Here is a 16586-nt window from a genome sequence, read left to right as displayed (position 1 = left end):
CAAATGCCAAATATGGCAATACACACAATAATTTATAACATAAGACTTTTCAGCCCCAGAAAACTAATATGGGGAAATTTCACTGAATGGTAATATACGTAAAACGAGAGCTAATAACAGAATCCTAAACATTTTCCCAGTGACTAAACCACAAAATATCAGTTGAGGAATACTGTTAGCATGTAGTATTTCTTCTTTCCCATCCAGTTGTTTCATTTAGATAAATCTGGCTATCAGTAAATACACATATAAATCTGTATACTTTTTTCTTACTCAGTTGCCATCATTTCTTAACATTTACTGAACCTAATGTGGGTATCAACCCTTGTTGGAGTAGCACTTGTGAAATGAAATCCTGGAAGAAGCAAATTTTAACACCTGCAGTGGCCTGACAAAGTTAAGCATCCATTCCCAATGTCACGGTTCCATGTTGAATGGTTTCTCTTGAATCCCAAGGCCCAGTAGGATACTGATGTGCTCTTTGGTGTGAACTATTTATGCGAACACCCACCCATTTAAGCTTTCAATATATACAAAGCACCATTTTAAACCATTTCAGTAGAATAAAAAGAAACTGCATTTCTGAACTGGCTTGGAAGGATATTCATAAAGGAGAAGATAAAACAGTTAATTGGTTGCTACTCCAGGCTCTTTTGGCTTCAGCACTTCCTGCCAGTAATTTCATGTCTCAGCAGGTTTTTTGCATCAGTGATGGTATTCTTCATCAGCATGGCCACTGTCATGAGACAGATGCCTCCAGGGACCGGAGTGATAGAACCTGCTTTCTTCTTGACTTTTTCAGAGTCCACATCTCCAACCAATTTAGGCTTAGCAGTTATGGGATCTTCAGCTTTGTTTAGTCCCATATCAGTGATTGCTGCTCCTTCCTTGTTCATATCTGCTGTGATCAGATTTGGAATGGCTGCAGCAGATACCACAATATCTGCAAGAATTGTGTGTTTCTTTGGGAGTGTAGCGATGAGATATGGTAACATGGCATCACCTCCAGGATGTTCATGTATTCCGTCTGTGTGTGGTAACGTTGCAGCGGGCATTCCACCATTCTTGGACCTTCCAGCCACAACCACATTCTTCCCTAGTGTTGAAATACCAATTTGCTTAATTATTTCCCACACACCCCATGGTGTAGCGGGGAGCAGGGAATACTTGTCCAAACAAATCTGCCCTATGTTAATTACATGAAAGCCATCAACATCCTTGTCTGGAGAAACAGTATTGCAGGTCTTTCTCTCATTGGTGTGCTCTGGAAGAGGCAGCTGAATGAGGAGGCCATCTATATTGTCATCATTATTTAACCTATTGGTCAAATTCAGTAATTCTTCCACTGAACTCAAAGCTGGTTTCAAAATCATTTCACTGCTGATGCCCACATTCGCTGATGCCCAGGCCGCTGTGAGAGTGGCTGGTGGGGCTCAGGGCCTGTTGTCCAAGGCCACCTACTCTCCTGCTGGATCTGCTGGGCAAATTTCTTTCCAGAAAAGACAGATTCTGTGTGGGCTGGACCATCCTGGGGACAGCGTGGACATGAGAGGACGTAGCCATGGCGGGTGCTGCTCCCCACACTGGGATTATAGCTGTCTTTTCTTTAAAATCTTTTAAATCTGCATTACTGTTAAACTCCTTCAGTTAATTCTAACATTTGGGTTTGAGTCTGTTTCTACTTTTTCTTTTGACCATATATAATATTTACTTATTTTTGTTGCATGTCTAATAATTTTAATTGTGTCCTGGATATTGTCACCTTTGATATGTTATATATAAACTGTTACTTTCCTTTGAAGAATGTTTTTGGTGGAGTTTTTTTGTTGTTGTTTTTTTTTGTTTGTTTTGTTTTGCTTTGAGAACATTTAATTTACTGGTGAATTGCCTTAAACTTGTAGAATTCCACAAGTTTTGTCTGTTTCATGCCCATATTCCCAGGGTGAATCCCTTCATATTGGATTGTAGGTTGTGGCTCTTCTTAGATGTGGCCCTTTTCACGGTTTCCATGGAAAGCCTAAGGTATTTATCAAGTCCCTCTAACTTTATATCCTTGAATACAAAACTGCCTCCTCTATAGTAGGTAGCACCTGAAGTTTCTTCTCAGCTCTTTTAGCCTTTCAGTTGTTTTTGACTCCTGGGGCTTCTTGAAGTCTTGCCAAGTATGCACAGTTCAGGGGTTATTCTTCCATCATATATATATTGGGGGAAAAAGCCACAAAAAAACCCCACCTCTCTTTGGACTTGGTATCCAGCTACTACCCCATTTCTCTGAAATGGAAGAATTTCAATTCTTTTCCTTTCATTCTTTCTAGAATCCATTCCATTCAGGCTTTTCTCCCAATATTCCACTTTGTCAGTGTTAACAATGACCTCCACATTGGTCACTTTTTTAGTGTTCATTTTATCTATTGACATTATTTGACATAGTTGATCATTCCCTCCTTTTAAACTTTCTTCACTTTCCTCCAGGACTCTATTCCCCAGGTTGTTTCTCTTATCTTACCTCACTCATGCCTCCTTAATTGCTGCATTCTCTTTCCAACCTCTAACTTTGTAGTGCCTTGGGGCTCAGCCCTTGAACTTTCTCTTCTGCATCTAAACTACTCTTTAGACAACCTGACTTTTCCCACTTTTCATTAACCTGATTTTCCTCCAGTGTTGCACATCACTACTCACCAGTGGCTTAGAGAAAAAAAAAATGTGGAATCATCCACAGCTGATTGCATTTGTAATCAGCTAAGGGGCATGTCTTCTGCAATGAGTGACACTTTAAGGAGGATTCAGAAGATATAGTTTCTCTTCCTGCTTCAGCCAGTGATGCTCTCCTGTGGAGTTTCTCCAGACCCTTCTTCAGAGTCATCAGCTTCACAGCCTGCCCTAAAAATTTTGGACTCTCCCATTCCTACTGTTGTCCAGCCAGCCTCTCCTGAGAGTTTGTTGAGAAACTTCATCGGAGTTACCAGCTTGCGGCTTGCCCTACAGACCTTGGACTCTATGTTCCCATAGTTACGTGAGACACTTTTACAAATTTTATATCTACAGATATTTCCTGCTGATTCTGTTTCTCTAGAGAACCTACATTATACCAGGGCAGTTCTGGCACTTCAACCTCAGGTATTGTTTGCCACCTTTTGATCCATGTTTCAGCCAACCATTCAAACAAACTGTTAATGCCCTTTCTAACCCCCCAAGCTATAACACTGAATGCAGAATCTCTGCTTAGTGGGCCCATATCAATAAATTCAGTCTGATCCAGCCTTATATTCCTCCCACCATTATCCCAACCCTTAAAATCCATTGCAACACATATTCCCCTGATTTCTGTCCACAAAAACTGGAAAACTCATAGTTATTTTGGGGTGTAACATACCTCCTCATGGATGATACTTTGTACCTCACCTTTTGGGGCCTGTTGGGACTTTAGTCTACTTATAGGTCTGGAAGAAATGAGGGGTGGAGTGGATGGGTCATGAAAAGAATTAGAATTATCTCCCAAGCTACTTGCTTCAGGGCATTCATTTGCAGTTTCATCTGGTGAAACATGATTATCACTCTATGGCTAATCCCTTCAGGTGAAGGTAGGGTGGCCAGCTCCTCAGGGCAGGCTGGAGGTGGGGCGGCTGTGTCCTCAAGGCAGATTATTACAGGGTTATCTAGAAAATACTCAAGCATTTTTCGACCTCTCCACTGACATCATTATCAATCTGAATGTCGCCATCCCGTTTTTCAGGGTCCCATTCTTTCCAATCAAAGCCCTCACTTGAACCGCAGACCCACACAAGATTGAGATTTCAGTTTACTTTGCAAAGTTGCTACTCTAACAATAAGATTTTGGGAGCTATAAATCCAACAAAAATACAGGGGCCATCACCTAGGTGGAAGTTTCTAGGTGTCAGTGGTGTAGGACATGTTGAGATATCCCTTCTAAGGTGAAGGTTAAGTTGCTGCATCTGGCCCCTCTTACAACCAAAAAAGAGGTACATTGCTTAGTTTGTCTCTTTGGATTTTTGCAACAACATATTCCCCATTTGGGTGTGCTACTCTGGCGCATTTATTGAGTGACCAGAAAAGCAGCTAATTTTGAGTGGGGACTGGAAGAAGAGGAGGCTCTGTAATAGGTTCAGGCTGCTGTATAAGCTGCTCTGCCACTTGGACCATATGATCCAGCAGATCCAATGGTGCTAGAAATGTCAGTGACAAATAGAAATGCTGTTGGGAGGCTTTGGCTGACCCCTGTAAGAGAATAACAACGCAGACCCTTAGGATTTTGGAGCAAAGCCTTACCATCTGTTATAGATAAGTATTCTTTTTTTTTTAATTAATTAACGGAAAAAAAATTAACCCAACATTTAGAAATCATACCATTCTACATAGGCAATCAGTAATTTTTAACATCATCACATAGATGCATGATCATCGTTTCTTAGTACATTTGCATCAGTTTAGAAGAACTAGCAACACAACAGAAAAAAATATAGAATGTTAATATAGAGAAAAAAATAAAAGTAATAATAATAGTAAAAAAAAAACAAACCTATAGCTCAGATGCAGCTCCATTCAGTGTTTTAACATAATTACTTTACAATTAGGTATTATTGTGCTGTCCGTTTTTGAATTTTTGTATCTAGTCCTGTTCCACAGTCTGTATCCCTTCAGCTTCAATTACCCATTCTCTTACCCTGTTTCTAACTCTGGCTGGACTCTGTTACCAATGACATATTCCAAGTTTATTCTCGATTGTCCGTTCACATCAGTGGGACCATACAGTATTTGTCTTTTAGTTTTTGGCTGGACTCACTCAGCATAATGTTCTCTAGGTCCATCCATGTTATTACATGCTTCCTAAGTTTATCCTGTCCTAAAGCTGCATAATATTCCATTGTATGTATATACCACAGTTTGTTTAGCCACTCTTCTGTTGATGGACATTTTGGCTGTTTCCATCTCTTTGCAATTATAAATAATGCTGCTATAAACATTGGTGTGCAAATGTCCGTTTGTGTCTTTGCCCTTAAGTCCTTTGAGTAGATACCTAGCAATGGCATTGCTGGGTCGTATGGCAATTCTATATTCAGCTTTTTGAGGAACCGCCAAACTGCCTTCCACAGTGGTTGCACCATTTGACATTCCCACCAACAGTGGATAAGTGTGCCTCTTTCTCCGCATCCTCTCCAGCATTTGTCATTTTCTGTTTTGTTGATAATGGCCATTCTGGTGGGTGTGAGATGATATCTCATTGTGGTTGTGATTTGCATTTCTCTAATGGCCAGGGACATTGAGCATCTCTTCATGTGCCTTTTGGCCATTTATATATCCTCTTCTGGTAGGTGTCTGTTCAAGTCTTTTTCCCATTTTGTAATTGGGTTGGCTATCTTTTTGTTGTTGAGTTGAACAATCTCTTTATAAATTCTGGATACTAGATCTTTATCTGATATGTCATTTCCAAATATTATCTCCCATTGTGTAGGCTGTCTTTCTACTTTCTTGATGAAGTTCTTTGATGCACAAAAGTGTTTAATTTTGAGGAGCTCTCATTTATTTATTTCCTTCTTCAGTGCTCTTGCTTTAGGTTTAAGGTCCATAAAACCACCTCCAATTATAAGTTTCATAAGATATCTCCCTACATTTTCCTTTAACTGTTTTATGGTCTTAGACCTAATGTTTAGATCTTTGATCCATTTTGAGTTAACTTTTGTATAGGGTGTGAGATATGGGTCTTCTTTCCTTCTTTTGCATATGGATATCCAGTTCTCTAGGCACCATTTATTGAAGAGACTGTTCTGTCCCAGGTGAGTTGGCTTGACTGCCTTATCAAAGATCAAATGTCCATAGATGAGAGGGTCTATATCTGAGCACTCTATTCGATTCCATTGGTCGATATATCTATCTTTATGCCAATACCATGCTGTTTTGACCACTGTGGCTTCATAATATGCCTTAAAGTCAGGCAGCGCGAGACCTCCAGCTTCGTTTTTTTTCCTCAAGATGTTTTTAGCAATTCGGAGCAACCTGCCCTTCCAGATAAATTTGCTTATTGGTTTTTCTATTTCTGAAAAATAAGTTGTTGGGATTTTGATTGGTATTGCATTGAATCTGTAAATCAATTTAGGTAGGATTGACATCTTAACTATATTTAGTCTTCCAATCCATGAACATGGTATGCCCTTCCATCTATTTAGGTCTTCTGTGATTTCTTTTAGCAGTTTTTTGTAGTTTTCTTTATATAGGTTTTTTATCTCTTTAGTTAAATTTATTCCTAGGTATTTTATTCTTTTAGTTGCAATTGTAAATGGGATTCGTTTCTTGATTTCCCCCTCCGCTTGTTCATTATTAGTGTATAGAAATGCTACAGATTTTTGAATGTTGATCTTGTAACCTGCTACTTTGCTGTACTCATTTATTAGCTCTAGTAGTTTTGTTGTGGATTTTTCCGGGTTTTCAACGTATAGTATCATATCATCTGCAAACAGTGATTATTTCACTTCTTCCTTTCCAATTTTGATGCCTTGTATTTCTTTTTCTTGTCTAATTGCTCTGGCTAGAACCTCCAACACAATGTTGAATAATAGTGGTGATAGTGGACATCCTTGTCTTGTTCCTGATCTTAGGGGGAAAGTTTTCAATTTTTCCCCATTGAGGATGATATTAGCTGTGGGTTTTTCATATATTCCCTCTATCATTTTAAGGAAGTTCCCTTGTATTCCTATCTTTTGAAGTGTTTTCAACAGGAAAGGATGTTGAATCTTGTCCAATGCCTTCTCTGCATCAATTGAGATGATCATGTGATTTTTCTGCTTTGATTTGTTGATATGGTGTATTACATTAATTGATTTTCTTATGTTGAACCATCCTTGCATACCTGGGATGAATCCTACTTGGTCATGATGTATAATTCTTTTAATGTGTTGTTGGATACGATTTGCTAGAATTTTATTGAGGATTTTTGCATCTATATTCATTAGAGAGATTGGCCTGTAGTTTTCTTTTTTTGTAATATCTTTGCCTGGTTTTGGTATGAGGGTGATGTTGGCTTCATAGAATGAATTAGGTAGTTTTCCCTCCACTTCAATTTTTTTGAATAGTTTGAGGAGAGTTGGTACTAATTCTTTCTGGAATGTTTGATAGAATTCACATGTGAAGCCGTCTGGTCCTGGACTTTTCTTTTTAGGGAGCTTTTGAATGACTAATTCAATCTCTTTACTTGTGATTGGTTTGTTGAAGTCATCTATTTCTTCTTGAGTCAAAGTTGGTTGTTCATGTCTTTCCAGGAACCCGTCCATTTCATCTAAATTGTTGTATTTATTAGCGTAAAGTTGTTCATAGTATCCTGTTATTACCTCCTTTATTTCTGTGAGGTCAGTAGTTATGTCTCCTCTTCCATTTCTGATCTTATTTATTTGCATCCTCTCTCTTCTTCTTTTTGTCAATCTTGCTAAGGGCCCATCAATCTTATTGATTTTCTCATAGAACCAACTTCTGGTCTTATTGATTTTCTCTATTGTTTTCAATTTCATTTATTTCTGTTCTAATCTTTGTTATTTCTTTCCTTTTGCTTGCTTTAGGATTAGTTTGCTGTTCTTTCTCCAGTTCTTCCAAGTGGACAGTTAATTCCTACATTTTTGCCTTTTCTTTTTTTCTGATAAAGGCATTTAGGGCAATAAATTTCCCTCTTAGCACTGCCTTTGCTGCGTCCCATAAGTTTTGATATGTTGTGCTTTCATTTTAATTTGCCTCAAGGTATTTACTAATTTCTCTTGCAATATCTTCTTTGACCCACTTGTTGTTTAAGAGTGTGTTGTTGAGCCTCCACGTATTTGTGAATTTTCTGGCATTCCGCCTATTATTGATTTCCAACTTCATTCCTTTATCATCCAAGAAAGTGTTGTGTATGATTTCAATCTTTTTAAATTTGTTAAGACTTGCTTTGTGACCCAGCATATAGTCTATCTTTGAGAATGATCCATGAGCACTTGAGAAAAAGGTGTATCCTGCTGTTGTGGGATGTAATGTCCTATAAATGTCTGTTAAGTCTAGCTCATTTATAGTAATATTCAGATTCTCTATTTCTTTATTGATCCTCTGTCTAGATGTTCTGTCCATTGATGAGAGTGGGGAATTGAAGTTTCCAACTATTATGGTATTCAGTGTTTGCAGTGTATTCCTCACATATTTTGGGGCATTCTGGTTCGGTGCGTAAATATTTATGATTGTTATGTCTTCTTGTTTAATTGTTCCTTTTATTAGTATATAGTGTCCTTCTTTGTCTCTTTTAACTGTTTTACATTTGAAGTCTAATTTGTTGGATATTAGTATAGCTACTCCTGCTCTTTTCTGGTTGTTATTTGCATGAAATATCTTTTCCCAACCTTTCACTTTCAACCTGTGTTTTTCTTTGGGTCTAAGATGTGTTTCCTGTAGACAGCATATAGAAGGATCCTGTTTTTTAATCCATTCTGCCAGTCTATGTCTTTTGATTGGGGAATTCAGTCCATTAACATTTAGTGTTATTACTGTTTGGATAATATTTTCCTCTACCATTTTGCCTTTTGTATTATATATATCATATCTGATTTTCCTTCTTTCTACACTCTTCTCCATACCTCTCTCTTCTGTCTTTTCGTATCTGGCTCTAGTGCTCCCTTTAGTATTTCTTGCAGAGCTGGTCTCTTGGTCACAAATTCTCTCAGTGACTTTTTGTCTGAGAACGTTTTAATTTCTCCCTCATTTTTGAAGGACAATTTTGCTGGATATAGCAGTCTTGGTTGGCAGTTTTTCTCTTTTAGTAATTTAAATATATCATCCCACTGTCTTCTAGCTTCCATGGTTTCTGCTGAGAAATCTACACATAGTCTTATTGGGTTTCCCTTGTATGTGATGGATTGTTTTTCTCTTGCTGCTTTCAAGATCCTCTCTTTCTCTTTGACCTCTGACGTTCTAACTAGTAAGTGTCTTGGGGAACGCCTATTTGGGTCTAATCTCTTTGGGGTGTACTGCACTTCTTGGATCTGTAATTTTAGGTCTTTCATAAGATTTGGGAAATTTTCAGTGATAATTTCTTCCATTTGTTTTTCTCCTCCTTTTCCCTTCTCTTCTCCTTCTGGGACACCCACAACACGTATATTTGTGCGGTTCATATTGTCCTTGAGTTCCCTGATACCCTGTTCCAATTTTTCCATTATTTTCCCAATAGTTTCTGTTTGTTTTTGGAATTCAGATGTTCCATCCTCCAAATCACTAATTCTATCTTCTGTCTCTTTAAATCTATCATTGTAGGTATCCATTGTTTTTTCCATCTTTTCTACTTTATCCTTCACTTCCATAAGCTCTGTGATTTGTTTTCTCAGTTTTTCTATTTCTTCTTTTTGTTCAGCCCATGTCTTCTTCATGTCCTCCCTCAATTTATCGATTTCGTTTTTGAAGAGGTTTTCCATTTCTGTTCATATATTCAGCATTAGTTGTCTCAGCTCCTGTATCTCATTTGAACTATTGATTTGTTCCTTTGACTGGGCCATATTTTCAATTTTCTGAGCGTGATCCGTTATCTTCTGCTGGCGTCTGGGCATTTAGTCAGTTTTCCCTGGGTGTTGGACCCCACAGGTTGAAAGATTTTTCTGTGAAATCTCTGGGTTCTGTTTTTCTTATCCTGCCCAGTAGGTGGTGCTCATGGCACATGTTTGTCTGTGGGTCCCACCAGTAAAAGGTGCTGTGGGTCCTTTATCTTCGGAAAACTCTCGCCGTGGGGGAGGTTCGCCAGCCGAAGCGGCTTGGAAGAGTGCCAGCCGGCCCGGGGGTCCGAACGGAGGGAGGGTCGCCGGCTACCACAGCCCGGAAGAGTGCCCGTCTGAATTTCCTAGTCGACCCGGGGCACCAAGCATGGCGGGAGGGCGCCAGCCACCGCAGCCCGGAGAGTGCACCGTTCCCATCCGGACCGGGGAGTCACGTGTTTGGAAGGGACCCCCCGGTCACCATTCTCCGTGGTCTGGGGATTTCTGATCCAATTCTCTCAGTTGGTCCGGGGGGCCTCGTGTGGTGGGGGCGCCAGCTGCCGCGGCTTGAGGGGACCGCCTGCCCAATTCTGCCAGCTGGCCCACGAAGAAGAAAGGGAGGGACTCTGGCCACTTGCCACCCCGCCCGGGAAAGCCCGCGCCCCTCGGCGATCTCACCAGAGCTGGTTCTCCCAGACAGTCAACCGTTCCAGGATGGGGTACACTGTCTTTTTGATCTCTGTCGTGGCTCTGGGAGCTGTTCTGTATTGTTTCTACTCCCCTAGTAGCTGTTCTGGAGGAGGAAAGGTGAGGGTGGCAAGGCTGTCGAGGACGGTGGTGGAGGAGCCAGTGAAGGCGGAAGAGGGCACGGTGGTGGTTGGAGAGCCGCTACTTGGCAGGTGCCAGCGGTGGAGTCACAGCAGGGATAGTCGGCGGGCACTGGAGGCGGGCGCAGAGAATGTAAAGCTCCAGGCGCATGGCACCCGCCGCCCAGTAGCCCCAGTGGCTCAGTATTCTCCTTTTGAGAAACAGATTTTGGCCTGCTTCTGGGCCTTAGTAGAGACTGAATGCTTAACCATTGGCCACCAAGTTACCATGAGACCGAGTTGCCTATTATGAGCTGGGTATTGTCTGACCCACCAAGCCATATAGGTGGGTGTGCCCAGCAGCACTCCATCATAAAATAGAAATGGTATATACAATATAGGGCCAGAGCAGGTCCTGAAGGCACAAGTAAGTTACAACAGGAAGTGGCCCAAATGTCTATGATCTGCACTCCTGATACATTACCTTCTCTTTCCCAGACCAGAGCTATGGCCTCTTAGAGAGTTCCTTACAGTGAATTGACTGAGGAAGAGAAAACTCGGGCCTGGTTTACAGATGGTTCTGCATGATATGCAGGTACCACCTGAAAGTGGACAGCTGCAGCACTACAACCCCTCTCCAGGATGTCTCTGAAGGGCAGTGGTGAGGCGAAATCCTCCCAGTGGGCAGAACTTTGAGCAGTGCATCTGGTTGTTCATTTTGCTCGGAAGGAGAACTAGCCAGAAGTGTATTTGTTTACTGACTTGTGAGCTGTTGCTAGTGGTTTGGCTGGATGGTCAGGGACTTGGGAAGACTATAGTTGGAAAATTGGTGACAAAGAAGTCTAGGGAAAAAGTATGTGAATAGACCTTTCTGAATGGCCTAAAAACATGAAAATATTTGCATTCCATGTGAATGTGCACCGAGAATGTCTTCAGCAAAGAAAGGTTTTGGTAATTTAAGTGGATAAGATGACCCATTCTGTGGATACTGGTTAGCCTCTTTCCCTAGCAACTCCTGTCATTGCCCAGTGGGCTCATGAACAAAGTGGTCATAGCTCAGCAACATGTACTTCCACTCATCAAGGCTGACCTTTGTCACTGCTAAGTGCCCAGTCTGCCAGCATCAGAGACCCACCCTCAGCCCCTGATATGGCACCATTCACTGAGGTGATCAGCCAGCTACCTGGTGGCAGGTTGATGACATTGGACCACTCACTTCATGGAAAGGGCAGCAATTTGTTCTAACTGGAATCCCCACATACTCTCAATATGGCTTTGCTTTCCCTGCATGCAGTGCTTCTGCCAAAACTACCATCCATGGACTTACAGAATGCTTTATTCATCACCATGGTATTTCACACAGCATTGCTTCTTACCATGGAACACTCATCACAGCAAATGAAGTGCGGGAATGCTCATGGAATTCTCTGGTCTTACCATGTTCCCCATCATCCAGAGGTAGCTGGGTTGATAGAACGGTGGAATGGCCTTTTGAAAACTCAATTACGGTGCAAATTAGGTGACTGTACCTTGCAGGACTAGGATGGTGTTTTCCAGGCTGCTGTGTATGCTCTGAATCAGCATCCACTATATGGTGCTGTTTCTCCTATAGCAGGATCCATGGTCCAGGAACCAAGGGGTAGAAATGGAAGTGGCACCTTTCACTATTACCCCTAGTAATCCACTTGGAAATTTTTGATTCCTTTCCTTGCAGCCTTGAGCTCTGCTGGTCTACCGGTTTTAGTTCCAGAAGGGGGAGTGCTTCCGCCAGGAGACAACAATGATTCCATTGAACTAGAATCTAAGACTACCACCTGGTCACTTTGTGCTACTCATGCCCCTGTATTACCAAGCCAAGAAGGAATTACTTCACTGGCTAGGGTGATTGACCTTGTCTATCAGGCTGAAATAGGACTGCAACTACACAATGGAGGTAAAGAGTTTTCCTGGAATATAGGAGATCCCCTCGGGTATCTCTTAATACTACCATGCCCTGTGATTAAAATAGATGGAAAACTGCAACAACCCAATCCAGGCAGGACTACCAATGGCTCTGAAACTTCAGGAATGAAGGTTTGGGTCACTCAACCCGGCAAAGAGCCATGGCAGCTGAAGTGCTTGCTGAGAGTAAAGGGAACATGGAATGAGTAGTGGAAGAAGGTAGTAATAAATATGAACTATGACCACATGATCAGTTACTGAAACAAGGACTGTAATACTTAAACAAGGATGTGAACGTTTTGTTCACGTTATAGTATTTAAGTTGTAAGATATCAAGTTTAAGGATGAATATTACCCAAGGACTTTCACCCTATTCTGGGGAGATTTAATGTGCTTCCAGTTGTACATAGGACAGTTGAGTATTGGTAGGTGAGGAAAAAAAATGTGTCTGTTATTGTTTTCTATTTAGAGATTATGTTGTTTAAGGTGGTGTGTATAGCTGCCAAATTGACAAGGAGTGAGCTGTCATGATCAGGTTCATGTTTCAACTTGGCCAGGTGGTGGTGCCTGTTTATCTGGTTGGGCAAGTGCTGGCCTATCTGTTGCTATGAGGACATTTCATGGACTTAAGTCATGATTATGTCGGCTGCATCCACAGCTGATTGCATCCCTGATCAGCTAAGGGGCATGTCTTCTGCAGTGAGTGACGCTTTAAGGAGGATTCCGAAGAGACAGTTTCTCTTCCTGCTTCAGCCAGTGATGCTTTCCTGTGGAGTTCTTCCAGACCCTTCATCAGAGTCATTAGCTTCACACACTGCCCTACAGATTTTGGACTCTTCCATTCCTAATGTTGTCCAGCCAGCCTCTCCTGAGAGTTCGTTGTGAACTTTCATCAAAGTTATCAGTTTGCTTGGAATATTTCGTTGGTAGTAGAGACCATCAGGAGATAGAAATAGGGTAAAACATTGGGTAATTGGAGCTGAAGGGATACAGTCTGTGCAATAGGACTGAATGTAAAAACCCAGAAATGGACAGCACAATACTACCTAACTGTGATACAATTTTGTTAAAACACTGAATGAAGCTGCATGTGAGAATGATAGAGGGAGGAGGGCTGGGGGCATAAATGAAATCCGAAAGAAAATAGATGTTAAAGATTGAAATGGTATAATCTAGGAATGCCTAGAGTGTATAATAATAGAGACTAAATGTACAAATTTTAAAAATGTTTTTGCATGAGGAAGAACAAAGAATGTCATTGCTTCAGGGTGCTGAAAATAGATGGTAATTAATATTTTAAAATCTCACCTTATGTGTGAGACTAAAGCAAAAAATGTTTATTTGGTACAAAATTTATATTTTGACTAGTGCATTTCCTAATATAACTTATGTAGATAGTTTGATTGAACACCATAAGTACTTGGAATCTCAGGTAGGACATGAGATTTTGTTGGTTTATCCAGAGTGATGCCCCAATGAATCCCAGAGTGATTTGATCAGTGAATGGAAAAGTATTTGCAAAGCCCCCTTCGGGGAATGGTGAGACTGGGGAGAAATTCACTTCCCCAAGTTGAATTCTTGATATTCTCACAAGCAGTGTGGACAACCAAAGCTATAGGCTGAGCCCTCAGTCTTGGGGTTTGTTCATATGAAACTTAACCCCACAAAGGATAGGTGAAGTCTACTTAAAATTTAGGCCTAAGCGTCACCCCCAAGAGAGCCTCTTTTGATGCTCAGATGTGGCCTCTCTCTCCAGCCAATACAACAAGCAATCTCACCACCCTCCCCCTGTCTACGTGGGACATGATTCCCAGGGGTGTGGACCTTCCTGGCAACGTGGGACAGAAATCCTAGAATGAGCTGAGACTCAGCATCAAAGGATTGAGAAAACCTTCTTGACCAAAAGGGGGAAGAGTGAAAGGAGACAGTGTCAATGGCTGAGAGATTCCAAACAGAGTCGCGAGGTTATCCTGGAGGTTATTCTTACGCATTGAGTAGATATCACCTTGTTATTCAAGATGTAAGGGAGAGGCTGGAGGGAATTGCCTGAAAATGTAGAGCTGTGTTCCAGTAGCCATGTTTCTTGAAGATGATTGAATAATGATATAGCTTTACAATGTGACTGTGTGATTGTGAAAACCTTGTGTCTGATGCTCCTTTTATCTACCTTGTCAACAGACGAGTAGAACATATGGAATAAAAATAAATAATAGGGGGAAAGAAATGTTAAAATAAATTTAGTTTGAAATGCTAGTGATCAGTGAAAGCGAGGGGTAAGGGGTATGGCAGGTATAATTTTCTTTTCTGTTTTCGTTTTATTTCTTTTTCTATTGTCTTTTTATTTCTTTTTCTGAATGGATGCAAATGTTCTAAGAAATGATGAATATGCAACTAAGTGATGATATTGTGAATTACTTATTATGTTAATTTTTATTTCATTTGTTAATTTTTTAAATTAATAAATAATTTTTTTAAAAAAAGAAGAAGAAATGAGAAAGAAGTAATGGAAAAAAAAAAGTTACCAGTTTGAAGCCTCCCTACAGACCTTGGACTCTATATCCAACAGTTATGTGAGACACTTTTATAAATTTTTTATCTATGGATTCTGTTTCTCTAGAGAACCTAGCTAATACATCTACTAATGACTTTTTTCTGTTCTAGGATGCAATTCAGGATACCATAGTGCATTTATTCATGATGTCTACCAAGTTTCTTCCAATCTGTGGTAGTTTCTTTGTCTTTCCTTGTCTTTCATGACCTTGACACTTCCGAAGAGTGTCAGGTATTTTGTAGAATGTACCTCAACTTGGATTTGTCTGATACTTTTTCTTTTTTGAAAAGCTTCTGTTAGCATTTAATGAACCTCCCTCCATATGGCTTCAAGCCACCAGGATACAGGCTCTCCCCACACCCTTAGTCTTCTCCTCAGCTCTTCTGCTGAAGAATTTGGCCTTCACCATGACAGGCTGCTTTGGGAGCTTTCCCTTCCCCAGAACTTTGTAGTAGCCCATACCCACTACATTGATCATGGGAGCAGCTCCAGTTTTGTTTTTGCAGCATTTACCTATGTCTGTTCACTGACTAAGGGTCCACAATTTATCAAGGTTGGCAGCTGGATAGAAACTCTGGTTCCTCTTCAAGTGATACTGTCTCATACCAACTTTCCCAAAGAAACTTGGGTGATTGTTTCTCTTGGGGGTCCCCCTCTGGGAGTATGTTGGTTGTTTTCTGAGACTCAGCTTCTTGGGCTGGAAGAATGTGGCTGGAGTATGGTTCTTCTTTTTTTGTGGCTCTGGACACCTTTCAGTACTGCCTTCTTGGCTTTATAAGCCTTTGCTTTGGCTTCCATTTTGAAATGGGCTGGGGCTTCCTTCTTTGCTTTCTGTTCCATCTTTGTTAAAAGCTATCTGATGTTTCCTTGATTTTGCCATGGTTATGAATTTTGAGGAAGAATAGCACAGAGATGAAGTGCACATCTCATAACATCTTATTGGACTCCAAAATGTCTTCTCACTGGTGATGTTATTCATGATCAATTTGTTAAATATCTTGCCAGATTTCTCTACCGTAAAGTTATTCTTTTTCCTTTTCCCTACTCTATTCATTTAGAATAATTATCAAGTCTAGCCCACATTCCAGAGGAGAGGAATTAAGCTCCAAAAAGATTTTGGATTTATACTATAACCACCATCACTGTAATGAATAAATATTTGGGGGGAGATACTTTGAGTTTTGTAATAATCCTTATTTTCCTTAAAGTTTCACCACTAATTTTTGCAATTACCCATGGATCTTGCCTGCAGAAATTATCACTGAAGTGTGCTAATGGTGATTTTCTATTCCCTTCATTCCTTCTGCATCTATAATTTGGAACTATTGAGTAAGGAAGATCTGTCCCAACTCTACCATTCATTAATTTATTCAGTCATTTACTTATATAAGCATGTACTCATAGATGATTATTTTAATCCTTGGATGGTAATCTTAATACTGCCATTACTTATTTTGTTGCTTAAATTATTCCAAGTATAGTCATTGGGAGCTCTTTCAGATTAGCCCCTGTCCTTTTGACATGCTTCCATTCTTTTTCTTTTTGAGCCTGTGCCAGTTTAAAAGTATTATGTACCCTACAAAAGCCATGTTTTAAGACTAATCCAATCTTGTGGAGGCAACTGTTTATTTTCATTCCTATTCAGTGCTGTAGGTTGGAAACCTGATTAGATTATCTCCATGGAGATGTGGCATGCCCAATTGTGGGTGTGACCTTTTGATTACATAGAGATGTGACTCCACCCATTCTAGGTGGGTCCTGATAAGTTTACTGGAATCTTTTAAAAGAGGAAACATTTTG

At 40.4% G+C, this 16586-nt stretch overlaps 1 protein-coding gene and 1 pseudogene across 2 annotated transcripts in view; one reads left to right on the top strand and one right to left on the bottom strand.

Moving 5' to 3' along the window:
- The window catches only part of DYNLT2 (dynein light chain Tctex-type 2), a 49041-nt gene that overhangs the window by 7227 nt on the left and 25228 nt on the right, over nucleotides 1-16586 (top strand). The window lies entirely within an intron of this gene.
- LOC143650967 (bifunctional methylenetetrahydrofolate dehydrogenase/cyclohydrolase, mitochondrial pseudogene) lies at nucleotides 628-2515 on the bottom strand (annotated as a pseudogene).

This window comes from Tamandua tetradactyla, chromosome 11 (genome assembly GCF_023851605.1).
Source record: "Tamandua tetradactyla isolate mTamTet1 chromosome 11, mTamTet1.pri, whole genome shotgun sequence".
In the NCBI taxonomy this organism is placed as follows: domain Eukaryota; kingdom Metazoa; phylum Chordata; class Mammalia; order Pilosa; family Myrmecophagidae; genus Tamandua; species Tamandua tetradactyla.
Note: the sequence above shows the minus strand (reverse complement) of the source record. Positions and strands in the feature narration are given on the sequence as shown.